Genomic DNA, 27589 nt, shown 5'->3' on the forward strand with positions numbered 1-27589 from the left:
CCAACAGTGGCCTAACTGTAGCCCTACTGGCTTTCTTTTCACCTGATCTCTTGACCTAAATAGTCTTGGCAGTGACTAGCAAAGCTCATAGCAAGTAGTTCTATTATGAGTAGAACATGGAGGGTGAGCTTACAATATCCAACTGGATTCTTTCCCTTATGAAAAAATTCCAGAGGAACATCAATACTGTTATTCCAGTGATACTAACAATGTTTTTTATAGTTTTCTTTTTGGTGCTTCCTTCAGCATTTGTAACCCTTTAAATACCTGCACCTTTATTTTTCTTTATATTTTCAATGGTAGTAAATTTTCATCATTTAATGGCAAAATATATTGTTTGGATCTTGCCAAGATCACTTGGATGTAAATTTGACAAATGATGAAGTAGACTAATACAGTTTAGTGGAGGAAAAGAGAAATGGTCTTAAAGAGAGTTGTTTCCTATGACTTGCAAATTGGTTGCAAACACATTTTCAAAAGATGATTACAAAAATGCATTGAAGTATGTCCTCAACACTGGAGTTAGTGTAATATCTATAATTTTTAAAAATTCGTAACGTTTGGAAGAACAGATAGGGCTCTAGTTTTAAATAGGAGGTGTTCCTAAAGTTTGGGTAATTTTCAGTTTTTTTGTTTGTTTGTTTGTAAGTAGTCTCTACATCCAACTGGGGCTTGAACTCATGACACCAAGATCAAGAGCAGTATGCTCAGGGGGTCTAGATGGCTTAGTTGGTAGAGCATACAACTCTTGATCGCTGGGATTTGAGTTGGAGCCCCACGTTAGGTGTAGAGATTACGTAAAAGAACAAAATCTTTTGGGATGCCTGGGTGGCTCAGTTGGTTGAGCGTCTGCCTTCGGTTTGGGGTTGTGATCTCGGGGTCCTGGGATCAAGCCCTGCGTTGGGCTCCCTGCTTGGTGGGGAGCCTGCTTCTCCCTCTTCTCCCCACCTGTGCTCTTTGTCACTCTCTCAAATAAATAATTAAAATCTTTAAAAAAGAAAAAGATTAGTCTCTCTCCCTCTACCCCTCCCCCACCTCTCTCCCTCTCTTAAAAAAAAAAACTTTTAGGAAAAAAAAGAAGAAAAGAGTAGTATGCTCTATCCACTGAGCCAGCCAGGCATCCCTCAGTTACTTTGGATGTGCAAGTTATCCCCCCCTCTCCTCCCTCTGCCTCCATTAAGTATTATATATTGATACATTATCGCTATGTTCTCAAACAGAGACAACTATTCATTTGTCTAAACAGTGATGTAGCTGAACTATTGGTCACTTAGTAATAGTTTCAGTTCTTGGAAGACTTTTCATTCATTTCATGGGGCTGAGAAAACCTTTTTGTAGCAAGTTAAATTGTCTTTGGTGTTTTTCTCAACTGCTTTCTGCTGGCACCCAATCCATACTTTCATGTCCATCTTCCAGGACCTTAGTACCTTTCCAGTGCCTTCTGGCTGTACGGAACAAAGGCCTGCCCTATCCGACAAGGGCTCAGACTCCAGAATGACCATTTTCTCTAACCACTGAATCAAAACTACCAATCATGAGACTGTAAACTTCAAGAAGGCAGGAATTTTGGTTTGTTTTGTTCCCTACTGCATCTTCAGTGCCTAGAACAATGCCTGGAACCTCTTAGGCACTCTGTGTTGAATGAATAAATAAATAAATCTCTAAATTTGTTAGTCTCAGCTAGGTGTTGGGAGGAAAATGACCCATTGACCTAATTTACAATCATCTGTGAAAGACCAGGAGTCCCTTATCTCTCCTTAAGGTATTTGCATACTTAAAGGGAAAGCTTGTGAATTCAAATGATTCCCATTGGGAAAACTTCAATAGTGCAGCAAATGGAGAGAAAACAGTTGAAGCTAAAGGGTAGAGGTGGTGGTGGTGTGGGGTTACAACTTCAGTAGGCCAGAGCTGCCTAGAGTTTGCCCCTGAGGCTCCCTGCTTTTCAAAGCCCCTCAAACTCTGCACCAGTGCAACTTCTAAAACCTCAGAGTCTTCTCCATCACGGCTGTCAGGACAGTGGTTGGGATAAGGAAAGAGAATAAATCGGGAAGGGGCAGTACAGCTGTTTTGTTTCCACTTTGAGCTTCGGCTGCAGTACTTTACCATTTCTCAACTTTCACGAAAAATGTCCTGCCTTTCTAAATTACAAGGGTAATTTAACTCATGGTCATGTAATACTATTTGTTGATTAAAGATTAACTAATACACATTCATTATAAGCAGATGTCATTTTTTTTTTTGCTCATAATTAGCCTTGAAACATATTTACATCTGACAGTGAGCTGGGGTATACTGTAAAAGATAAGAAATAGTTCCTTTTATGTCACTTTTATGTCCTCTGATATAGCAAGGCACTAGTGATCTCTTTGTAGACATTGTATCCTATCTTTAACCTCTCTCTATCCCACACACATACACCAAAGCATCCCCCACATGCTTTCATTGAGAGATAGAATGGAAATGTAATGGAAATGTAAACCTGACCTCAGAATTCTGATTCTTCGTTTATGATATGGGGCTATAAAACAGGGAGAAGTTGATTTTAGTGTTTTCCTGTTTTTTAATGTCAGAATTTTCTGTAGTGTCAATCTTCTTTCTGCTCCTTATCTGTAAATCCCTTGAATGAAACATTTACCTCTTTTAAAACACCACTCAAACGACAAAAGAAAGCCCAAAACCAATACATTTTAATAAATGGCAGTATAATGTAACAAATCTTTAGAAAACTACTACCAATAATTGAAAAATAAATGTTTTAGTGGTTAAGGCTAGTATAATCAAAATTAGTGAGTAGTTCTAGTTGTTATGTAGCAAAATGGTTTTGATTAATCTTTTGTTCAAACAGAAATATTGTGATTAGTCTTAGCACTACAGGTGGTGAATGAGGAGAAAGTATGTTTTGCATAGTTTTGCAATTTTCTCAGTTTATTTTGGAGTCTAATAATAGCAAGTTGCTTTACTCTGTATCTATTTTAGGACTATCTTTGATTGATAAAATTCCTTCCTTGATTAACAATAAATGTAATCTTCAACCTAATAACATCATCTTAAAGTGTACAATTGTTGACAGTTTAAAAGAATTATAATTGCCCAGTAACTCGCACACAGAAAGTGCTTGGTAAATGTTTGTAGATTTATCTCCTAAAAGGAAAACTAATACAGGAAAAATTTCTCCAGGTTTACTATTCCTTTTGTACCGGGAGGAGAAGCAGATGAAGAGGTGTGGACATTAAAGGTTAGGAGATCATATAAAAGTGCCATTTTTGCCAAAGAATGATTAAAACACTCTAGTCCTGACACGTTTAATAATGGGCACACAACCTATTTCTTTGTTTCATAACGATTGCGCTCTCTCTCCCTTTTTTGGCATGGTAACAAATTCAACAAAATCAACGCCATCTAGTTAAACTTCTTGATTTAGTAGTGGATCCGGCTGTCCTGTCAACGAGGAGGTAGGAAAAGCAATGTGGAGAGGCAGGATAAATCTAGTTGAAATGGTATGTGTCCATTCTAAATAATTTCATGTGGGAAAATAATTTCAAGTTGAAAGATAATTACAGAAGAGACATCCAAACCCCTCGAGCCGCTGCAGTCCGCGTAGCGTTGGAAACCCCTCGCTGTGGCCAGGAGGATCGCTGCTGGCTCCCAGCCGCCGCTTCCTGCCCCGGGGCGGCGCACCCTGACTCCGGGAAGGTGCCGCGCGGGGAAACGTGGCACCCTCTCCAGCCCGCGCCCGGGGCGCTGCCGCGCGGCGGCCAAGCGCTCGGAAGAGCCCTGCCAGAGAGGCTGCGCGGCGGCCGCGCACCGGCCGGCGGGGAGAACCGCCCGCAGCGCCGGCGCCCGCCCGGGGACGGGAAGTGGCGCCCGGCCCGCCCTCCGCAGCCCGCGGCCCCGCAGTCCCGCGCCGCCCCTTTTCTCTCGGCCTCTCCCTCGGCCTCCGCCACCCCGGCCGAATTCTTGCATAAATTATGCCAGGCGCGCCTGACGTCAGGTGGCGGCGCGCGGGCGCGGCGCGGAGGGAGCCGCCGGCGGGCGCGCGCGGCCCCGCGGCCTCGGGCGCGCGCGGCGTGCCGGGCGCGCGCAGGCGCTGGCGTGCTGGGGCCGCGGCGGCGGCGGCGGCGGCGGCGGCAGCGGTGGCGGCGGCGGCGGCGGCGGCGGCGCGGGGGTTGAGCCGTGGTAGTGCGGACGCGCTCGTGCTCGGGAACTATCGGATTAAACTTGAATCGAGTGAAATTACACAAAGGAGCGCCGCTGAGGAGGCGGCCCGGGGACCGGAGACCCTGAAACTCGCCAGAGCCCCGTTCGCCCCCGGCCAACTCCGCGCCCGTGGATTAGCCCCTTGGCCGCGGCCGCCGAGCCAACTCCGGAGCCCGTTCTGCGTTTTGTTTTCCCCTCGGCACAGGGCAGCGGAGGAGCCCTACCGACCGACCCGGTGAGCGCGAGAGTTCGCCGGGCGCCTCCGGGAGGGGCGGCGGCAGGAAATCGCTCCGGGCCGGGGCCGGGGCCGCGCGAGGAGTTGGGAGCGAGGAGTTGGGCGTGTGCGGGGCGAGGGGCGAGGGCGGGCGGGGGCCGGGGCCGGCGCAGGAGCGCAGCGCCGCCCGTGCCGTGTCGCCGGCGTCGCCGCCCGCGGGGCCCGAACCCGCGCCCCGAACGCCGCCCGGCGCCCCAACTTTTGCCTGCGTCCGCGGGGCCGGCGGCGGCGGGGGCGCGCGGTCCGGCCGAGGGTCACTTCCTCGCATGTAAATGGCTTTTTGTTGTGCTGCCGGTGTGGGGGGGGGACGGGGGACAGGAGGGAGCGTGTCTGCGCGCGGGGGAGCGCGAGCGCGTTTCCTCCCGCCGGCGCCGAGCACGAGTTGCCGGCTCCATTCGAAAGAAAAAGGAAGGAGGAAAAGTTGGGCTCCAACTCAAGTGCGAGTGGGCGATGGGCGCGCGGGCGCGGGGCGGCTGAGCGGCGGCGGCGGCGGCTCGGGGACGGCGGCGACCCCCGCCTCCCGCCCCCGCCCCCCGCTCCGGACCGACCACGCCGCGCTCGCCGGGAGCGGCGGCCGCACCGGCGCGAACAAAGTGCGTCCCTCCTGGCGCGGCGGCGCCGGCCCGCGCGGGGACGGCCACCGAGCGAGGTGGGTCGGCGGCGGGGAAAGTGCGCGGGGCGCCGCGTGGGGCGGGGGCGGCGCGAACACGCGGCGCTGGGGGCGTCCGGACCCCAACCCGTGCCGGTCGCGGGCGCGGAGTTGCGAGCCCGGAGCCGGGGGCTCTCGGGGCTCCCCGGCGGCTCCCAAGTGCGCGAGGAGGAGAAGAAAGGGAGCGGGGCCGGGGCGAGCGCGGGGAGGCGCGGCGAGGAGGGGACCCCACCTTGCCGAGCTGGCCGGGCCGGCGGCGGCGACTGCATAATAGCGACTTTAACCCCCTGAGGCAACTCGGTTCCCCCCACCCCCGACCCCGCCGGGGGTCAGCGCTGCGGGGGGGGGGGCGTCACCAGGTGGCCCCCGAGGTGGCTCGGGTGCGCTCTGCCCCCGCAGAGATCCGCGGTTCGGAGCGTGAACGGCCGAGGTGGCTGGAGGCCAAGCGGTCAGCGGGGAGAGGAAGGAGGGCGGCGGGGGACGCGTTGTTTGTTTGGTTCGCACCAGGGACTGGGCTCACCGGGGGTGCGGGGGCGCGGGCACCCGGTGGGCTGCGGTGCGGCCGCGTCCGCGCGGGGCGAGCGCGGCCCGGGGGGGTGGGGAAGGCGGCGGATCCCGGGCGGGGGGTGGGGGGGGTCGGGAGGCTCCGGGGAAGGAGCCGCCGGCCCCGAGCAGCCATCATTACCGAGCCGCCTTTCTCCGGATGGCTCTGCCTCGAGGAGCCCCGCGCCGTGGGAGCGCACCCCAAACTCCCGGCCAGCCGCCCGCTTTGTGAGCGCCCCCGTAGAGCGGGCGGCGCGGGGAGTGCTCCTGCTATGGGTCGGACGGTTTTCCCGGAGGTCACTTTTAGAGACTGTTCACGCCTCGATTTTAAACTAGTTTTTTCCCCCCTCTTCTGAACAGACAATGGACAAAAGAAAAGTAGCAACCCACATGGAGAGTTTCCTTTTGAATTGCTAGAATTAGATACACTATCCAGCTCTCCACTCGCTAAGTATACTTTTTAGTTTCCCATTGTATATTATCTAGCAATCGATTTAAATAACTTATCTTGAAATATGTCCATCCTCTGGGCTCCATTTCTGGGGTATGTTGAATATTTTAATTTATTTTTAAAGGATTTATGTGAAGGCCCTGATTTTTATTTTCTAAAAATATTAATTTAAGCCGTCTTTGCAACGGGCCATACCTTTCAAAGAGGTTGAGTGTATTTCCCCCCCAATTCTCTCCCAATAACGAGAGGGGGGAGTACTCACTATACGTAATAATCAAATAGGAAAAAAAATAGTTCTCTTTATTTCCTCACAGATCCATTCTAACGATGACAAACAAATCTTAGTGACTACGACCTTAACAGCATGGGAACCTGATTTATCCCAGTTATAATTCTATTTAGGTTGTAGTAATGTGTGAGTACTGGGTAATTCTTATTTCAGAAATAACTTGAGCAGTGATTTTATGAAGTTGAATCCGTCTCCCAGCCCCCAGAGTACATCTGTCGCGGAGTGTTTTTGTCTTGCTGTTGCACAACAGAAGCCCTCCAGTCTTTACCCTAAAATGGCAGCTTTCATTTGACTGGGGCCCATTCATTGACAATGATAATAAAGAGGCTGAAAGCTAGATGCTTGGGGCACGGAGCAGTACTCGGTTTGCCTTTCTAGGTGATAGTAAGTAGGAGACATTTTATGTCTTCCAGATTTGCTCACAAAAAGTTTATTTTCCCTGGAAAAATCTGTGCTGTAGAAAAAAGTTACAAAGTAAACAGAATTTGGAAATGGATAGGGACTTGCAGTAAATTTTAGGAACCAAATTTTCTTATTTTGCCACTAGTGGGAATATGGCATTCTCCCCTTTTTGATGACCTGATAAAGGGAGTAGTGGATTTTTGTGAGGCTTGTAACAGGTGAATTTCCTCACCATGACGCTTAAGAATTATTTTCCAGCGCTATGTATTTTATAATTTATATTCTCTTGAAACGTTCTATTTTTTTTTTCTCCCTCTGTGCAAGCCAGTACATTGAAGCCTGAGGAATTCTAGTCTAGGTTTTTCAAGATTCACATGAATTTTTAGGTAAGAAATGAATAAGAATAATATCGACTGGAATGGGAATTCCAAACTCCCATACTATATTGGTTTAATCAATAGGTGTATTTTTAAGTTAATTTAAAAAATTACTTCCTTTTCTACGTCTTGACGTGGAAGTCAGGATAGAAGAATGATACAGATTCTGTATCATACGTAATGGTGATGGTTTAAAAACTCAAACATTATTTTCCTCTTTTGAGGAAAAGATAATGCCTTTTCCCCCAAGTTTAAAATATGAGAAGTGAAGTTTAAAATGCATCTGGTAACTTAGTTTTAAAATAGGACTTTCACAGATTCAGCTGCACTTGGTTTAGTTTTTAATCAGTGAGACTTATAGGACTATTTCCCAAACTTTTTTTCATAAGAATCTTTTTTTTAATTGAATTAAAATGAATATCATGAGGAGTACATTTATAATAACATATTAAAGAAACATTACAACTTTTTTTCTTATACAAACACAGTCAATAATATAAAATTTGTAGTATGGTTTTTAAGCAATTAGGTCAAAAGAAAAAGAGTGTTTTCATCTGTGAGAGAGTACAATTTGAGTGCTTCCGTGCACGAGCTGTGTGACCCATAAGAGCAATCTAAGTGCCAAGTGTAGGGTAGTTATTTCAGACCGAGGCTTACAACATTTTATTCCCTGTGCTTAAGAGAGTTTGCTTGCGGTAAAGTCACCATCCATTTATTTACTCTTGTTTCAGTGATCATTGGTAAGCCTTTCAGTGTGTAAATGCCAAATAGGAAGCGGTGCTTTCCCTCAGAGAGTTTACTGTCTAGTGGGAGAGAGAGTTCTCTGGGTGACCAAATACTCAAGTTTTAACTTTTAAGGTTAACTTTGGAAGTAGTTATCTTTCATCCTTTATTATCCATATATGGCCTTTCAGATTTGATAGCAGACACCAGGGCCACTTTATAAACATCTATAAATAAGGCATTGCAAGAATAAAAATGCTTAGTCAGGGCTGAGTAAAGTATGTGACTACAAAAAAAATGGCCCTTAAAGCTTCAGCTTTGTAATAAAGGGATTTACTTTCAGTATTCAGATGGTTTCTAGATGTAAACAAACAAGCACTTAAGTAGATATAGGTCACATAGCTAAATTCACTAAAAAAAGAAAGATGGCGAAGGAACATTTTGGATGATGTTGAGATGATGTCAGGAACACATTGGCCCTGTATGACTCTTTCATTGTCTTGTCCATTCATGTGGACATGTTTGTGTATTTTTTTTAAAAAAGCTATTCTTTTTTATGTCACTAGGAGTTCAGAGTTTAGTGTTATATCTTACCAGGTTTCTAAAGCGATTATAGATTTATTTGGGTGACAAAATTTTCCTTTTTTTCCTAGGAAACTTCATTATTTTGCATTACTTCTTAAAAAAAAAAACCCTTTGATATTCAAAGCTGATGAATGATGTTAAACTATAAAAGAAATTGGGAGCAAATGATCACTTAATTTTTCTACAAAAAATAAAAAGATGTCATGTTGTATTTCAGGTTGGTTTGCAATTATGGCAGGCAGAAGTCCATAGCTGATTATGGGGGTAGTTAGGAGCTAGGAAGGTAATTAAAAATGCTACTGCTGCTCTTTTATATTTTACTTTTATCAATATATTAAAATTCTTAAATGAAACCACACCTTTGTGATAAAAATAATGAATAGAAGTAGGAAATCATCATATCATCAAATAAAAATTTATCTTACAATCATTAGTGAATCTTTGGGTATTTAGAGAATGAGGACCTTAGAGAGCTAGTCTAACTTTCTCATTTTACAGATTAAGAAACTAAAGCCCAGAGAGATTAATTAAATGAGCTGCCTCTGGCTGGTCACCCAGTATTGCAGAGCTGTCTTGGTCATGGTTGTCTTCTTGGTGCCTAGCTTGGTGCTGGTGTAGGGGAGGTACTGGGTTTGTTTTTGTTGGAAGACTGAGCTGGTCGTGGAAGTCTAGACCTCCCTCTTAGGTTCTGACCAAAAGTACCTTTGGCTTAAGAATTTAGCACAGCTCTTAAAGGTGTTCTTAAGCCAATAATAATTTATTTGTACTGTGTAATGGTTTGGAGGGTTTTTGTTTTTTGTTTTGTAAAAAACTATGATTATCCATCTAGAAAAATGCAGAGATAATTATTCCAAGATTTGATTACTGTTTTCATTTTAGAAGCTTGTATTCATTATCATAACTAGATTTCTGTACCTTTTAACTAATGTTAGGTGACTGAAAACATGATTGTTTTCTCAGTGAAATATTTTTAGCGGGTTCTGTTAAAAAATAATGTAGAATAGTAATATAGAAGCATAACTTGGTAGTAAAAGGCTGATTGGTCCTTGGGCTTGTTTGCTTCTGCCAGAGTAGAATCGGTGACACTTTCCTTAGTGGCCCTTTTAGCCCCTGAAGTGCTGTAGGTGTCAGGCTAGGCTCTAGCAGCAGATGACCCTGGACTACAATCAGTTTTCCTGGTTTGTCTTTTTTCTTGTATTTATTGGGTACCTGTCACCTGAAAGGTGCTGTGTTGGAAATACAGTGGTGCCATAAGAAGACATGGTGGACCCACACAAAACATAAATAAAGCAACTGCAGTGTCCTAGGTGCTACGCAGTGGTATTGGGAGGAATGAGAGTGACTTGGGGGTCCATCTGACTGTATGGGGTGTCAGCCCTTAGGAAGTGGCTGTAGCACTGCCATCTAAATGATGCTAGAAGAGGAGGGTGGCATTAGCTAACCTAGAGGGAGGTAGTGTGTTTGAGGTCTACGGAGAGCAGCTACAGGAGACTCAAGAGACAGGAGAGGCCAGCTTGGGTGGAGCCTATGGAATACGGAATTTGGGAGTTGAAAAGAAGTTGCAGAGCCACTGATGAGTGTTCAGCAGTGTTTGACATGAACAGATTTATTTTCTGAAGAAGATGGGATTGCTGGGTGGGGCGGAAGAGGTAGAATAGGTTAGGGACAGCATCCAGCCTGCTGGTTGTTGTGGTCCATTTGATGGGGAAATAATAGTGGTTTGGACAAATTGGTGGCTGTGGAAATGGAGAAAAATGGCCTGGTGTGAAAAATACTTAGGAGGTTTGGTGACTAGGACTTGAAGATAGATTTGCTCTCAGGGAGAAAAAGGTGTCAGGGAATGTAGGTTTCTGGCATATACACTGCTTGGCTAGCTGACTGTGTTGCCCTTCACTGAGGCAGGGAGCAACTCATGAGGACCAGATTTGAGAAGGGTGTTTCTCAGCTCTTGTAACATGTCGCTGAGGTAGCAGATAGTGACCATGATGCCGTTGCTCCGCTTTCTTCCCCTTGCTAGTGGCAATCCAAAACTTTCCCCAAATCATCTGCTAGGTTCCTCAAAAGATGGTGTATGGTGAGTCCACCAAGGGGTGCTGGTGAAGGTCAGTGAAATGGGGCGGGGGGAGAAGAAACCTTTGTTATTTGCCTAATATAGGTCACTTTGTTACTGGCCTGAGATGTAGCACTTTTTTTTTTTTTTTTAGATTTTATTTATTTGACAGAGAGAGACAGCCAGCAAGAGAGGGAACATAAGCAGGGGGAGTGGGAGAGGAAGAAGCAGTCTCCCAGCGGAGGAGCCCGATGTGGGGCTCGATCCCAGAACTCTGGGATCACGCCCTGAGCTGAAGGCAGACGCTTAACGACTGAGCCACCCAGGCGCCCCTGAGATGTAGCACTTTGTATGAGTTTGCTCATCATAGACTGAGAATGGGTGTGGTAGAAATGAATACGATACTTAAGATACTTAAATCGTTGTGGAGAAAATGCCATCCTAGGTCAGAATCCTTACCTGTTTTTTAGAGGAGGATGTAAAACTTTCCTATGTAAATTATCTTAAAAGCCACTTTGTTCAGTTATTATAAAAAGTGGATTATACAGCACGGTTGGTAGCAAATGAGAGATGCTAACTGATAAATCCAGAAAAGCTTCTAGTGAGATAGATTACGAAAATCCTGAACATTTATCTTGAAATGGTTTTTGAAGGAAGTGTTTGTATTTTTGTGTTTGTTAGTTTATGTAGGTAATGATATAACCCACTTATTTTTGTTATAAATCTGACTTTGATCTTGGTGTGCATAAAGATATCCTTCCCGGGAATCCTTGCCTTTGGGTAGGGGTCTGTGTCAAAGGCACTTTCACTGACATTGTTTGTCATAGGCTTCTCTGGTGGCCACTGTGACGTGGTCAAGTCTCCTTGAGTTCTTCCTGTCCCCTTCAGAATAGGCAAGGTTGTGTGGCTTTACAAGGCAGATTCAGGGACGCAGATTGACTGTAGGGACATGCTTCATGTGACGGTTTTACCTCTAGCTGTTCCAAGCGATGATGTGGAGTTTAAAAACTCGATGGGGCGCCTGGGTAGCGCAGTCGTTAAAGCGTCTGCCTTTGGCTCAGGGCGTGATCCTGGCGTTGCGGGATCGAGTCCCGCATCAGGCTCCTCCGCTATGAGCCTGCTTCTTCCTCTCCCACTCCCCCTGCTGTGTTCCCTCTCTCGCTGGCTGTCTCTCTGTCACATAAATAAATAAAATCTTAAAAAAAAAACAACAAAACTCGAGTAGTGTGTTTCCCGTGGTGGCGTAGTAGAGCAGCTGGGCACGCTCACTCTACCTTCCGACAGACTGTTGTCACCTGCTCTGCGGCAGTTTACTTGTTGCACTATTTCTTCAAGTCGGCAGTTTTAAGTTTTCAAAAACTTCTTAAGGTATATTTTTTTGTTTGGTCTCATCAACAGTGTATTCTTATAGTTTAAGAAATCATTGCCTTCTCAGAGGTGTAGACACTAAATGGAAAGCTGCATGCAGGTTCCTGTGATGTGGGTTTTAGTGGAAGAATAAAGAGGATGTTTATTTGTCCTGCTCCCTCCCACCTCCACTCTGCAACGCCAGTGAGATAGCAGGTTTGAGTTTTCCACCATGTATCTCATATATGGGGCGCGGGGCGGGGCACGTCAGGCAAAGAGCCACTGTCAGCATGGGGACAGTTGGGACCTGGATTGCCACATTGAGACTTTGTGGAGGGAAAGGCAGGGAATTAGACACCTGTGTTAGCTTTGACGTGTTATATACTCTCCCTGGTATCCACCACTTAAAACGGAGATTTTTACTTTGTAGTTGCAGTAGGTCTGATAAAGGATATGTGATACCTCAGTAATTAATTTTTTCCCCTAGTCCTGTGGTAAGTTGGGGGACTACTTTAATCTTTTAAAGAGTCCACTTTGTTCTCTTTTTATTGTTCTGTAATATACCCATAACAGAATCTGTTGATATTTAAAACATAATTAGTAGGTGTACTATTATTTAAACACACCTAAAAACTATCACCTTTAACTTGATACTAAGAGGCAAATAGTGAGAAAGTCCCTTATAGAATTATTAGCATGCTTTAGTTTCCAAGGCAGTTCCTGCCATTGCACTAAGTGAATAATAAAATCAATTTGCACAGGTGTACAATCAAAAATATGCCTTGGTTGGTGATGTATTTTAATGTGTATGGGTCTAGAAATTATTTATGGACAAGACTAACATATTGAAACTGTTAAGCCTACATCCTCAAGGTGAACTTTTTTGAAACCTCTCTATTGCAGTATTTTATATTCTTATATACTTGACCTTGTTTGTGCCTGGAATTTTGCTTTGGCCAATTGCAGGTGTATTGATCTTGTCAGAAAAATCATGCAGACTCATCTTGAGAATTTAAAAATCTTGATTAAATTAAGAAACTTTATTTTTTCTATTAGGTGTGTGTTGGGGCAATCGGCTAAAATGGTGTAGAAATAGCAAAACAGCATTGCAAATAACAGTAATAACCATAGCTACTAACCAGCAGTTAGTTATGGAGCATTTCTGGTCAAGTAGGCATTATGTTAAGTGTTTTAACGGGTTGTTTCATTTACCTATCAGAACCTAGGAAATAAGTAGAGTTACCATCTCCATTTATAAATGAGGAGACGTCGGTTGAGGGGTTAAATTGCCTAGGGACTTACAGTGCTAGCAAGTGATGGAGGAGGAATTTGAATCCAGATTGGCCAGTGTCCAGAATGTGCATGTCTAACCATCTTGTGTCCTTGACCAGCTCTGAGACCATCATTTCTGTCTTAGTAGACAGAGGTCTGTTAAAAATACTGGGAACACCCTGTCATCCTATATCATACCCTGTTAGTGTATCCAGTCAGTCCAGGTTATTTCTGTCCACACTTCCTCTGTTTGTGCCTACTGTATTTTTAATTTAAGAAGTCCCCATAGCCCTGAATTATGACTAGAAAGAATAAGTGGCCTGCAGTAGTGATCGACTATACCATTTTCACTTTTCCTGGGGAGTAGACATAAAATTATATGTGTCCTTGTCCAGATGTTGTTTGGCTAACTTCTTGTTGGTTACTGAGAGGCAGTTGAGATATTCCAGCTACTAAAAATGACAAATTTGAGGGACTAGTTCTTCCTTTCAAGCTATAAGATACCCATCTGCAGCCTGAATGGTGACTTTCTTGCTAGCAAACCAGTCATTCCTTCTTTTCGCCAAACTTAGACTTCTCCCAGAATGCTGGATAATGTGATCCTAGACAGTGGTGTGGGCATATGCGATCAGTTCTGGAATATTAGAACTTCCCAGTTCAGACTGGAGAATACTACAGAGTGTTCTCACGCTCTCACAGGTCTTCAAGTCGCTGAACATTTGATTCATTCCTGTCCTTTCCAAATTCTCTTTATTGCTTAAGGAAGAAAACAAGATGGGATCTAAAATGAAAGAAGATTTGGGGCCAGGGTTTGGAGTAGCCACAAAAGAGTGGGAGGGTTCCGTTCCCCTGGAAGGGTAAGGCTCTGGGATAGTTTCCTTGGAATTCCACTGCTATCCAGACTGGCATGACAATGGAAGAGATGGAGTGTAGACAACTTTTATTTTATTCCATTTTATTTTCACTTAAAAGTAACTTTAAGGGCAAAGTAAAATGGTCGGGCAAAATGTAAACAGTTGATAAATATGGATGTATGGGAGTTCCTCGTACTGTTCTTGCATCTTTATTGCAAGTTTGGGAAATTGTATCAAAATCAAAGTTTCTTAAGTAACAGTGACTGACTCTAAGGGCTTGATCTCAGTAGCTAACACAGAGCATGGATTTTTTTTGTGAGTTCACGTTTGCTAAACTCCTTATTTACATGAACTGTTTTCACTGAATTTTGAAGTAGGATTAATCAGAATGCTGAGGTAGAGGGGCACCTGTGTGGCTCAGTCTTGCGTTTGCCATCAGCTTGGGTCAGGATCCCGGAGTCCTGGGATAGGGCCCTGATGCGCCCTGCTCGACAGACAGAGAGTCTGCTCCCTCTGCCCCTCTCCCGCTTGTGCTCGCGCTCTCTCTCTCTTTCTCCCCCCATGTCGAATAAATAAACAAAATCTTAAAACAACAAAAAATGCTGAGGTAGGAACAATACGTGCCATTTATAGGCGAGGGAATGGAGTTTTAGAGATTGTGTAATAAATTTGCCCCAAATCACAGCTGTTAAAGGTGGATTTGGGATGCAAATGAGGACAGGCTCATTTAGTAGCCTGTGGCATTAACCTCTCTGCAGGAGTCGATGGTCCCATCAACAAACGGATTTAGGCCTTAGAAGGGAGAAGGGTAGGATGAGCTTATCGAGGTCTTATATACCTGTGCTTGGGAGGGGGACCTCCTGGAAAGAAAGTGAGAGGCAGAAAGGTGTCTATTAATGGATTATAATCAGTGAAGTTTCTTTTCCTCAGATGTTGTATCATATTAATTGCAAATGCTTTCAGCCTTAAAGACACATGTTCATTGCAAGACTTCCTGGTGTCCCAGCCCTATTTTTGTTTACCAGTCCAAGACCTAGCCAACGTCAGAGTATTCAGCTTGCTAGAGAATTGGCATTCCCGAACGTTCCTTCCTAGTGTTTATCCAAGATGTAATTCACTTAACATCTTTTCCTCATTACACAGGACTTGAGTTGCCCAGGCAGGATGCTACTTAGGCTCGCAGTCACTTGTCCTTCATAGACGCATTAACTTGGGGGAATATGCGTCCTCCTTGTAAACTGCTTCTGCTAACACACAAGACAGCAGGCCATCTTCTCCAACCATACAATGCATGGTTTAGATCAGTATAAAATTCAAATGTATAAATCAGTAGACTTGTATGTTATGGGGTGGATGTGTGTTCCTTTTCCAGAGGATTAAAAAAAGAAAAGAAAGAAAGAAAAGGCCCTAAATGCTGATACTACTTTGCCTCATAGAAATATTCTGTGGCGATATGTTTCTACATTTTCTTCATGTTTATAGGTTCCCCCCCCGCCCCGCCCTTTACAACCGAAGAAACTGTTGACTAGCTTGAATACAGTGAGCTTCTAGTTGAAATTTAAATTTTGCCATTTTTTGGTGCGATAAAATTTTAATTTTAAGTCTTGATTGTGTTAAGTTTCAGAGCTGGTTTGTCACCAGAATTAGCATTTTAAGTTTTCCGTTTCCCCCCTCATTAAAAAACAAAAATAAACATCTGGCCTGGTGTTATAAGGAACTTTGTGGCTAGTATGGGCTGCTGAGAGCCATTCCATTTAGCTGCTGGGGTGCAGCAGGATAAGGACGCGTCTGTCTTACGTGCTGTCAGATACAGTTGTACGAACACGGTGTGGTAACATAGTCGGGTGCTTTCCCCACACGGGTGAGCCCACTGGTGGGAAATCTGCTGTAACTGGATTGCTGGCTGGCAAGTGTGTGTCATGGTGCTGTTGGACTGTCTCTGTGTGGGGTGCAAAAGGCAATGTGCTGTCCAGGGAGCTGCACAGGAACCCAGGTTTTTGCGAGCAGAATGGTTGATGTTGGGACCGGCTGTCATCTTCTACAGCTCAGGCTTTTCAGAACCTCGGGAAATGCCCACGTCATTGGGGTTTACCTTGATGGGTCACTGCTGCAATAATAATGGCAATAATAACAATAATGTCTTCTCTTGGCAGACCTGAAAAATGACTGATCATTACCTTTGCCTTCTCTAAGAATGACTGCTTGGGCCAGCTGTTGGCTCTAGGAAGAGATTGACTTGTTTCACCTTCTAGGCTAGAGGTGAGAAAATGGGTCAGTGATTCAAATGATTCGAAGCACTACAGCATTAATTCCTATCCCTGTGAAATTTACTTGTGTTTTTCTTGCTCTCCCAATGTTCTCCTTTGTGAAAGCAACTCCACCTTTCCCTTTTCTCACTGTTTTGAAGCAGTTGCATAGAAAATGATCATCCATCATTCTTAGGACAGAAAAGTAGCTTTTTAAACAATGTTTTTATCTCCTCCTTCTTTCCACCTTCCACCTCACCAGGATTCAGAAGGTCTATGAGGTTGCTTTGCAGAAATAACGCTTCCGTTGGTCTTTAAGTAAGAGTGGAGTGGTGAGCTGGGCTGAGCTAGCTTTTTCATCTGTTTTCTTCAAGGGACCCATGAAACGAGTCCATTTAGGTGATTTTCAGGATTTTATGTAGTTGTTTTAAAAGTTGACATGGTAAGATTAGAGTAACTAATGAAATAGATATTCGTCATGCTTTAGAATTGGCAGAGTCATCCGGGGTGCATGCTAAAAACACAGATTTCTCCACGCCCATCCTACTGATTGGGAATCTCTGTGGGCCATCCAAAATCTGACTTTTTATCTTGGTGTCTCTGATGTACTCTAAAAAACCACACATTTAGGCAAATGTGGTAGTTACACAGTGGGTATACCTGGGAAATATAAAACAATTTAGAAAAAAGGAAACCCAACTCAATATATTCTTACAATATTTTTTGCAGCATTGTAAGTTATTGTCTTACATGCAAATGAGCGAGATGTAGCTGCTATTTGGTGTGCTGATTAATAGAGAAGGCGAAGATGGGTTAAGAGTTTAAAAGCATGGTCCACTTTAAAGGTGGTGTCAAAAAGGGATGGAGAATGGCTTGTTCCGTATTTTTTACATTCGATTTTCCTTCCTGCCACGGAAGAATTAAACTTTGTTTTGTGTGTCGTTCTGGTTTACGTGGTAGGGGTATGACCAACAAGTAGGCTAACGTGCAGCAGTAAGTACTATTTTGGGTCGAGTATCATTTGCAAGAACATGTGCTGACTTTAAAATGAGCATGCTCTCTACGCAATTTGGCGCGTGGGTTAGTGCTGTCGTTGAGCACTTGCTAGCATAATACTCCCTAGGAGACTCCATGCTCCTGTTGAGAGGGCGAAAGACAGCATCTACATGGAGGCTTTTTCTCAACTGTCCTCCCTTCCTCTCTGGTTTAGCACTCACAGACAGCTCCGTCCTCTCGATGCCGGTCTCCCTGGACCCTGGCACAGAGGCTCCATCTGGGGCCTTGCCTCCGGTGTTCCCACAGTTCCTCCCTGCTCTCCTTCCTGCTCCCTGCGGACAGCCTACACTCAGGGTTTCTGTCTTGGTCTGCTCTTGAGCCTAGTTCAGGCCCACAGCCTCAGTTCTTGTTTCCGTGTGATGAACTCCTAAATCTGTATTTTTGTTTCCAGTATCTCTCCCATACTTCTATCCTCAGTGTCCCCAAACTGTCTAAAACCTAAGTCTTCCTAACACCTCCTTCTTCCTGCCAAGGCATAACAAAAGCCCGAAACTCCAAACCCACTTCTTCCTCTCGAATTTCGGCTCCTGTTCTCAAGCCTGCACTGACGTGGGCAGTCCCTGGCCCCTGGATCCTGGCCGCCGGTGCTGTGTTGCAGGCTCCTTCTCTTCAGAGGGTGCCCCATGCCTGTGTCCTGGCATCCTCGCTTCTTCCACTACGTTGCACTCTCCCTGACGCCCGCTTGGCTATTAGAGCGTGGTCCGGGCCTGCTGGGCCATTGCCGTCATTGTTAGTTGCACTGGAGGCGAGCAGGGCAGTAACCAGTGTTTAGGGGAGCCCTCCCCTCCTTCCTGTCCTTTCGCATCTTCCTTCTGTGCCTGGGCTGCCGCCGCCTGCATCCCACCACCCGGACTGGGCCTTTAGAAGGAGTCGGCTGTGGGGCGCGGCTTCCTGCGATGCGTGGGCCCTCCCTCCAGCTCTGCTCCCCGTGGGGCAGCCTCCACGACAGAGGCTGCTGCGTGCGGCTGGGCCTGACAGGTTGACTGTTGAGGCTCGGTCTCAGGCAGTGCGAGGTTGCCCTGTGCCTGAGGCCCTGCTGGCCTTCTCAGTGGCAGGTAGCACCCCTTGCTTGGCTGTCTCCCAGGTGGTTCAGAACGTGGGTGGGGAAGGGGCGGGGAGACTTATTCCGGCCTCCTCAAACCCCATCATCACGGTCCTGGCATTTGACCCGAACGTGGTTTTCCACGGTGGCGTCGTTTGGATTAGGTTCGTAAGATGTGCTGTGGGTTCATCGAGTGTGTTTGTGGGCTAGCACAATGATGTCCATGTTCTAAGACTGTGTTGGAGGGAAACTGTTAAATTAGCTCCTGAAATCCTTTCCGGAGGGAACTGCTGGCTGAATTGGGCGTGACCTAAGTAACTACTGGAGTGGGTGGTGGTAGCATGCGGAACCATTTGGTGACCCTGAAATTGAGGCAGATGCCTGACTTCCCAGCTCGCTGTGAGTACATCAGGCTTTTTAGCAATGGGGTTACAGAAAACTGGACCTGTCCGAATCCTGTTAGAGTGAGCTTTTGCATAAAGGGCTGTCCGTACCCATGTCAGTTCTAGGAAGGACTTTAATGAATGCAAAGACATGGCCAGTAACGGCAGGGAAAAATTCAATAATGTTTTCAGATTTACATCTCTAAGGAGAAGATGGCAATTTCTGTGTGAGGTTTATAATACAGTCTTTTTGGTTTTTGGCAATCTGGATGTGCCTGGTGAAAGCTGTTACTTCATTAACTCCTTTCAAAGGTAATAGAATTATGAGTATCCAAATCTTTAGAATATGTTTGCTGCCTTTTTAGTATGACTTTGATGTTTGTGAAGGTGTGCCCATGTAAAATTATAAGTTTCATGGGAGGTACTAAAATTGTTATCCACAGCTAGGAACTGTGTTAATCCACATGTGACAATGTGGAACAGGATAGCACAGTGTGTAATTAAGTGCTAAAAAGGTGTGATGCTGTCAGTCTAGGAGCAACTGGAAGCAGCCAGTGTAGGGCTTGGTAATGGAGAAAGGAATCAGGAGGTCTGACTTGCCCTGTCTTTTGGTAGGTTGAAGTAGCTGAGAAATAATATGAACAAAAGCATGGAGACACCGTCTGCCAAGGGTCCGGGCAGGGAGCAGACGGCTAGCCCAGAGCAACCTGCAGGGAACTTTCATTCCCAGTGCCCTCCTCAGGGGAATAGGAACTGGGAGAGAATGACACAGCCGCTGCGGTGCACCTGTCCCCTCCTCCTCTCCGCCCCTGGGTCAGTCCAGCGTGGCTGAGCAAGGCCATCTGGCTCAGGGAGGAACAGAGTTGGCCAGGAAGAAAGGAGCAGGGTTGGGATAGACAAGGAGGGTGTGGGCTATGGTGAAATTGGAAGTTCAGAGTGTTAGATCCTGACTTCCATTATGTGATGGAATGGAGTTGAAAGGTTAGTTTAGCAACATGTGATGGATTGCAGTTGAAGAGGGACTAGGGGCAAAAAGTCAGAGCAGTTGGAGTTGGCCAGGCAGTAGTGGTGAGACCCTGAGTACGGGGAAGGCGAAGAGGAGAGGTTGAGACTGGGCCAGAAGGGGAGGATGGGGTGGGAGCTGGTCACTCCAAGGGGCCTGGTGTGGGGCTGAGAATGGCTTCGATGAGAACTCAGGTTTGACATTCTGAACTTAGACTGAAAAATAGAAAACATTTGAGGAGGGTAAGATGTATAAAAAGAAAAAACAATCACGTTAGAAAGGCTCCAAAGTAAAGCGACTTAACTGACAGAGGTTGTGCAACTTGCGGGTCAAGAAACAGCAAAATACTAAACCGTTTTTGTTCGTTTGGTGTTTTAAATAAAAGGATCTTATAAAGATGATTTTGGAACTATTTTCACATGTAGCTTGACTTTATTTTTGTAAATGTCATTTACAGCATGGCACTGTCAGAATAACATGACAGCATCTTATAGAACATTAACACTATTTCAGAGTCACAACGGCAGTTTGATCAGGAGTCTCTAAGAAGACTGTACAGTTACTACTAACTGAAGTTCACCAGTTTACTCCAGTTCAACTTTCTTTTAAATGTATGTGTTCCAGCAGTAGGCAGAACAGTCTCATGTTTTATACTTCATCTACTCTGTATGTGTGTGGATCTGTTAAAAAGACGCATCAGCATTTTCTGTGAGAAAATACAGCAGAGAAACCATTGCAGCCCAATGGAAAAGCGGTAAAGGATATCAGTAGGTAATGCATAGAAGGAAATTTAATTGCCAGCAAACATGAACATTTTCATATTGTGGAATAATAAAAGAAGTTCAAATTAAAATGAGATACTTCTTTCTTCCTTGTCAAATTAGTAAAAATTAAAAAAATATTCTTGATGCTGCCAGAATATTGGTGAAACTTGCATACTCAGTGCTGTCTGAAGTTCAATAAACGCAAATATTTTGGAATGAAACTGGAGATTATATGTCTCAAGACATTTATAAATAGCCATTGAAGTATCAGCCATGTATCCTAAGGAAAAATCTGAAATGCAATCAGCTATTACGAATAAGAAGTTGCAGCATTTTTTCTGAGTGAAAAATTGCAAATGGTTAAATTTGTGTTATAGTCATATGTTAGAATATTATGCAAGCATTACAAATCATGGTTTTTAAAAAATATAAAGCTTGTAAGAGTAGGGTACAAAATAATATTAACCGTGGTCACAATTTTATACAAATTATAGGCATATGAAAAGACTAGGGGAAAATACCTCAATTTAAAAAAATGAGTGGTTTCAGGGATTGGCAGTTTCACTTAGTTAAAAGCTCTGATTCCTGAGTTAAATAGATCTGGTTTGAATCTCTAACAGCTTATTGGCTGTGTGACTTTTGGACAAGTAACTTATTAGCTCTTTGACCATAGGCAAGTTTTGATTTAATTTGCCTAAAACTCAGTTCCTTCCTTTCTTTCTTTCTTTCTTTCTTTCTTTCTTTCTTTCTTTCTTTCTTTCTTTCTTTTTTTTTTAAAGATTTTATTTATTTATTTGACAGAGAGACAGCCAGTGAGAGAGGGAACACAAGCAGGGGGAGTGGGAGAGGAGGAAGCAGGGTCCCAGCGGAGCAGGGAGCCCAATGCGGGGCTCGATCCCAGGATCCTGGGATCACGCCCTGAGCTGAAGGCAGAGGCTTAACGACTGAGCCACCCAGGCACCCCCAAGACTCAGTTTCTTGAGCTGTAAGAAGGAGTTGATGATAGTGCTTATCTCCTGAGCTTATTTAGATGAATGTAACAGTGCATTTAAAATACTTCACACAGTGCTTCTTGTATCGTTAGCACTCAGTAAATGTTAGTTATTTGGATTGCAGGTGGTTTTTATTTTAATCTTTTTATTTTTTAAATTTTGAACTGAAAGGTATTTTTACAATCAGGAAAAACACTAACCACCACCAAGAAGCTGTCTGGTACCTTATAGGGAAGGATGGTCTGACAATTTTTCAGTGTTTTGTGGTATGGCCAGGAAAATGTTCTGAAAAAAATAATCTTAGCTGGTTATGTTTTTGAAACAGATACTCCCAACTTTTTCCTCTCGGGGTTTTTCTTTTTTCTAGATCACTTAGCAATAATTGGCTTATTTTTTTTTTTTTATCCCAAAGAAATTTTGTTCTGCAGTAAGTTAAATTTAAAGGCCTCCCCCTACACTTTTTAAGTTTTCTGAAGTCAAAGGAAACAAGAATCTTTTTTTTCCCCTCGAAAACAAGAATCATCTTTAAAAACATTTCTGTAGATGAGATCTGAATTTGGTTAATATTAACTGCACATTTAGCACTCAAATTTCAGACATATTTAGTGCGAGCTTCTGTACGTCTCACCTAATTGTTTAAATATGTGAGCATGATTTTGATATTTGGGAGGTGGAGGAGAAAGCCCTTGAGGTTTTTGAGCTTGAGTTAAAAGGCTTATTGTGTCTTGGAGCAAGTTGATGTAAGCTAGTAGGAAGACTTTAGCATCTGGAACTCTTTCACCTTGGAATTGTGTCTTTCTCGTAGAAGAAACACATTTGGGCTGCATGCAGCCTAGAGAAACAGGCTCTGTTTTCTTCACAGGAGGGTAACAGCTTTGCACTTAGAATAAAATAGCTTCAAAGCTTTTGTCTCCTTGAAGTTATGTTACATTGCATTTATCTCACACATTCTTTATTATATCTTCTATGGCAAACAGAGGAGGGTAAGAAAAGGAAGAATGGAGACAAGTTGTTAACATCATCCCCTAAGTTAATTATGAGTAACGAGTTGATGGTAATATAAAACTTAAAAACCATAGAATCCAGAATATAAGCAATTGCATTCTATTATCATATTTCATCAAATCTGAGACGGTATCAGTTGTAAGGCCTATTTGTGATATATTGAAATGTGGAGGAAAAAAAGTATGTCTTGGAATTGATGAAATACGGTGATTAAAAAAATCAAGAAACCTTCAGTTTGCAGTTACTTGTACGTTTCAGTTTTGTTTACTGAACAAAAAGGAAATTCACCTGAATGCATCTGAAATTGGAACCTAAGCCTCTAATCTTGAGCAGAAAGATTTCACAGTTAAATGTCACTTTAATCACACCTGGTGCCATCTCTAACCCACCTTGCTTCGTGTGTTGTGTGCACGTAGAGTACAGCAGAGATGCACTCATGAATCATGTATTTCAGCACGACCCTGCCTGGCTCCTGGACCGAACAGAAGCAGACAATGGAAAACTTTCTGTAGTGTTAATCTGCCAGACTGCTGTCCACACATTGGGTACCATAACACAGTGTCACCGAGACTAGTCCACAAGACTGATGCCAACATCAATTAAAACTCATAGGAAAACAAGAAATGTACTGTTAATCACGAAAAACCTGACTTGACAAACAATCAGCTATTTGAGTATAGATTCTGAGCTGCTTACTAGGCTAGTGCCCGCATTTTTACATATGCAAAAGTAGTAAAACGAATGGTTCTTGTTTATGAAGAAGTTTAAAATCTCACTACTCTGTGATAAAATGAAAGGAAGGACCCCCTTTAATATTTTTGTGTCTAGGATAATTTGAGAGGATTTTGCATCAGATAGTGTGAGGCTAGTATGTGAAGAATTCAAGTCAGGTAGACTTCTCCAGACCCAAATGTGGACCTATTACAGGGACATCAGAGCTTCCTCCTCCACCAGCCATAAGACAGAAAACTGCAGATAAAATGGTAGCAGTTTAAAGATTCTGTAAATGGGGACGCCTGGGTGGCTGAGTCTGTTAAGCCGCTGCCGTTGGCTCAGCTCATGATCCCAGGGTCCTGGGATCGAGTTCCGCATTCGGCTCCTTGCTGGGCGGGGAGCCTGCTTCTCCTTCTCCCTCTGCCTGCTGCTCCCCCTGCTTGTGCTTGCGCGTACTTTCTCTCTCTGACAAATAAATAAAATCTTAAAAAAAAAAAAAAGATTCCCTAAATGTACAGTTAGAGATCGGAAAGGTCACATGGCATAAAGGTTAAAGCCAAGAGCTCAGGAATCAGATGACCTGAGTTTAAAACCTAATTCCAACACTTAGCTACCTTTAGGACCTTGAGCAAGTTAATTAACCTCTCTGCTTCAGTTTCCTCACTTGTAAAATGGGGTTCATAATAGTCCCTTCTTTAGTGCCTTGCACATACTAGGCATTCATTAAAAGGAGCAGTTACTAATACTGTTATGGCTTGCTGTGTTTCTTTGTAAAGAGAAGATGAAAGTGAGGGGTGTAAAGATTTCAGAGCTCCGGTATCTATTTGCATGACAAGGTTTCCAATAAAGATGGTAGTTAACGGCATTCTTGGGATCACGGTGAGCATGAACGCAACTAGAGAACAGTTAGTTATTAGTATCTTTAAAAGAAAGCGTTGAAAGTATGCCTGTAGCAGTTAACCTTTAGAACATTTTGCTAGTAATATCTTGGTCAGGGTTTTCTGGACTTCTCCCTGCATTATGTGGTTAAAAAAGGGGTGGTTTTAAGATGGCCATGTGGATTTAGGTTGTAGCCAGGTTTTGGTAGGAGCTACGCTTTGTACAATATGACAGGGGCTTCTCTGTTTTATCCCATAGATTCCTATATCTTAAGTGATATAACCAAGTATTTTAATGTCACCAAAAAATTATGTGACCATCAAGAACTGAGATGATTTCAAAATTGCCAAGTACCAATATTTTAGCCTTGTTTTTAGTTTTGTAAAGTCAGCCAGGACTGTGGGATGGGGGCTATTTTATTACATGCTATCTTTTTTTCCTTTTTTTTAAAAAAGCCTCAGATGGCCTCTTCTGCATAGTCGGCCCTGTGTCTCCCCTTATTCCTATGGAACATGTCACAGCCCCTCTGTTTCCTTCCTATGAGCCTTCTCTACTGGGGTGGGGAAGGCATAGGAAACTAGAGTTAAGAAATGGGGCAAGACTTTAAGGAGCTTACAGTTGAATTAACTTTCATCTCCTCTTCAACCTCATGCTCCGCTGACTTCCAGCATCACCTGTCACATTCCACCCTCTCAGCTGCATCATGGGTTAGGTCAAGTGTTTTTTTGTTTTTTTGTTTTTTTGTTTTTTTTTGTTGTTGTTGTTTTCCTTCCCTTCTTGTTTGTTGTTGTTTCATAGCTAGAGATTGTTTCTATGGAAATATTTTAGATTCTAAACAGTCGAATTTCAGAAGATCATCAGGGATAAAACTAAATACTGAATTGATACTTGGTGATTGCTTGCCTTAGGCTCTTTCCAGCCATACTGGCAGTTTTTCACCTTCACGGATTAGGTATAGGACATTTCTAAAAGCTTATTACTATCTTAGAGTAAGTGTAACAGCCAGTGGCTCTCCTGGTGTAGGTGCACGCTATCTCACAGGTCTTTTTCTTAGTTGCTGTGCTGAGACTGGATGCTGACCTGATGAAAGCCAAGGTTCCATATATATCTCTCTCAACCCAAACTAGATGAAGATAGCACTAAACCCAAAGGAATCAGGACCACAGAATTAGGAATTGACAGTGTTTGGGCTAAGATGAGATGATGGCACAACAAGTGACTAAATAGTTGTAGAAATTTAAAAATACTGCCAGCTTCGGTGCTGGCTGGGGAGCCATTGAGACCCATCAAAAGGTCTGTGAATATGAGGAGTTTTCAGATGCCCTAGCTGCGGTCGCTAGCCATCGGAGGCAGTATAACCTAACAGTTAAGAGCGTGGGTTCTGGAGCCGGAACCTGGTTGTAATTTAGATGGCACACTCTACCATGTGACCTTGGGAAAGCTACTGAAATCCTCCAGGCTCAGTTTCTGAAGCGAGACCAGTGCCTGGTGTGCGCCCCCTGAGCGGAACCACGGGCACAATGACGACGGGCCACAGACCTGCAGCTCCAGCAAGTTTGTCATGGACTCAGAAGGTGAAACTTTCCAGAAATGGAGGGCTGGTTTCACAGATGAGAACAATATGTTCATCGAATTTTGCGCTGAGTGAGGTTTGTGAGTGACGTGTATTTGGGCTAGAAAATAATCTGATGGAAAGTGAGCACACGTATGTAGCAGACGTAGACTTGAGGTGATTCAGGATCTCTCACGTGCTAGGAACAGACACGTAGCTGCAACTTGCCCAGATCAGCAGACGAGCTAACTGACCCAGGAGTCGCGGTTAACACGTCTCTCCGAGCGGCAGCGATGGCTTCGTCACCGTGTCTGTGGGACCGCTGGTGTCCGGTGCCCAGGAGGGCGTGCAGACCTGAGTACTCCATCCAGTCCTCGGGGCAGGGCAGTCATGGTGGACGGGACGCGGCTCCGAGAGCCAGTCCCCTCAGTCACATGGGTCCGTTAACCTGGAGAAAGGCGTATGGTCTGTGTGTGTTTGAGGACTCCACCTTTTACGGTTCCAGATAAGCACCCCCCCTTAAGGTGAAGTGGGCCCTTTTTCCTCCTCCTGTTTTGTGCATGATTACATTTGGGCATTTGCTTGGGAACAGACGGACTTCCTAGTTATGAGGGGGAGGGTGCTTCTTACCCCAAGATGATAGGGCAGCTGTGCCGCGCATGCAGTCATTACGGTATGGACGGTTTCATCGTATTGTAGTTCCTTCTGCGGTGTAGCTGTCTATACAGCATAATGGGAGTATTTCTTAATACGGTTCTGTCTTGGAAAAACTTTTTGGCAGAGAATTAAAAGTTTTAAAGAATGAATTTTTTTTGGAAAACTGGGTTTGGGTGAGAAGGAAACTCTGCTCATTTGAAAAGTATTTGCTTCAGCGACAGCTCCAGATGAACTTAGGGGGTATTTTTAACCTTCCTGGGGACGTTTAAAAGCAAGCTCTCCCTGCTCTTTGTGGAGGGAGGCACCCATCACCACTGTGGCTTGTTTGATTTCTCTGTAAAGGATGTTTACCTTGCTGTAGGGTTGTTTTCTGCCTCTTGTGCAAATCCTGAAGCCTCTGGTGTAGATCTGCTCGGTCAGTGTGGAGCGAGGACCTGTGCTGTCTCTCCTGTAGTGCTGGTTTTGGAGGCAGGACAAGATAAAGAAAAACCAGCTCCTCTGCTCACTAGTTTTGTGTTTTGGAGAATTACTTAATTGCTTTGATTTCATTTTCTTCATCTACAAAATAGAGAGTAGAGGGAGATAATACTTGAGGGGTATTTGCAAGGATTATTTGGGGGTGCGTGGGTGTGTGTGCTGTGTAAAGCACCCAGCACAATGCTTGGTTTATAGTGAGCACTTACTAAATGTTAGTACCTCCCCGCCTTGCTTTAATGGTAATTTTCCAAGTGTGGTGTATAATTGGGGAAATACAGGATTTTCTTCTTACAAATATTACACTTGTTTTAGCTGAGGTATCCCTCCTGATTTCTACGTCGGTAAATACAGTTATTGTGTCTGTATCACATCTCGCCTCGTGCAGCGCTTATTTAGGTTTCTTCCTCAACTTAACTGTCCATTCCAACTTCAGAGAACAACTGGAATCGATTTAGTCCTCTAAGTAAAGCTTTTTATGTTAAGACCTCCTAGCAGTAAGCTCCTGAGAAGGTGGAGACTGTGGTTTTCGTTGTAAACTTAAAAACAAAATCTTTTATACTAATCCTTTTCCTACGCAAGCATTTCCTATGCAAGCATTTCAGTTGCTGGTGAGAGGGATATAAAAGTGACAAGGAATTAGCCTATAGTCTGAGATACTAGAGTCTCCTAGTGAATCTCAGTCATTTGTTCACTTGGCCACGCCGTGTGGGAGGGACTGCTCAAGGGAGGTGTGAAAAAACTGGGGCCATCAGTGCAACCATCTTCCACAGTGAATGTGCATAATCTTAATTCTTACATAAAATACC

The 27589-nt window shown here is 44.3% G+C and overlaps 1 protein-coding gene across 3 annotated transcripts in view; it reads left to right on the plus strand.

Annotated features, from left to right (window-relative positions):
• Nucleotides 1-4120: 4120 nt before the first annotated feature.
• CHD7 (chromodomain helicase DNA binding protein 7) overlaps nucleotides 4121-27589 on the plus strand; it is a 189096-nt gene continuing 165627 nt past the window's right edge. For 2 of the 3 annotated variants that reach the window (XM_026516429.4, XM_026516431.4), the window contains exon 1: nucleotides 4121-4432. The gene's annotated coding sequence lies outside the window, so the exon portion shown is untranslated. The remainder of the gene's footprint in view (nucleotides 4433-27589) is intronic. The other variant, XM_057307689.1, reaches the window with a different exon arrangement.

Source organism: Ursus arctos, unplaced genomic scaffold (genome assembly GCF_023065955.2).
Source record: "Ursus arctos isolate Adak ecotype North America unplaced genomic scaffold, UrsArc2.0 scaffold_6, whole genome shotgun sequence".
NCBI lineage: Eukaryota > Metazoa > Chordata > Mammalia > Carnivora > Ursidae > Ursus > Ursus arctos.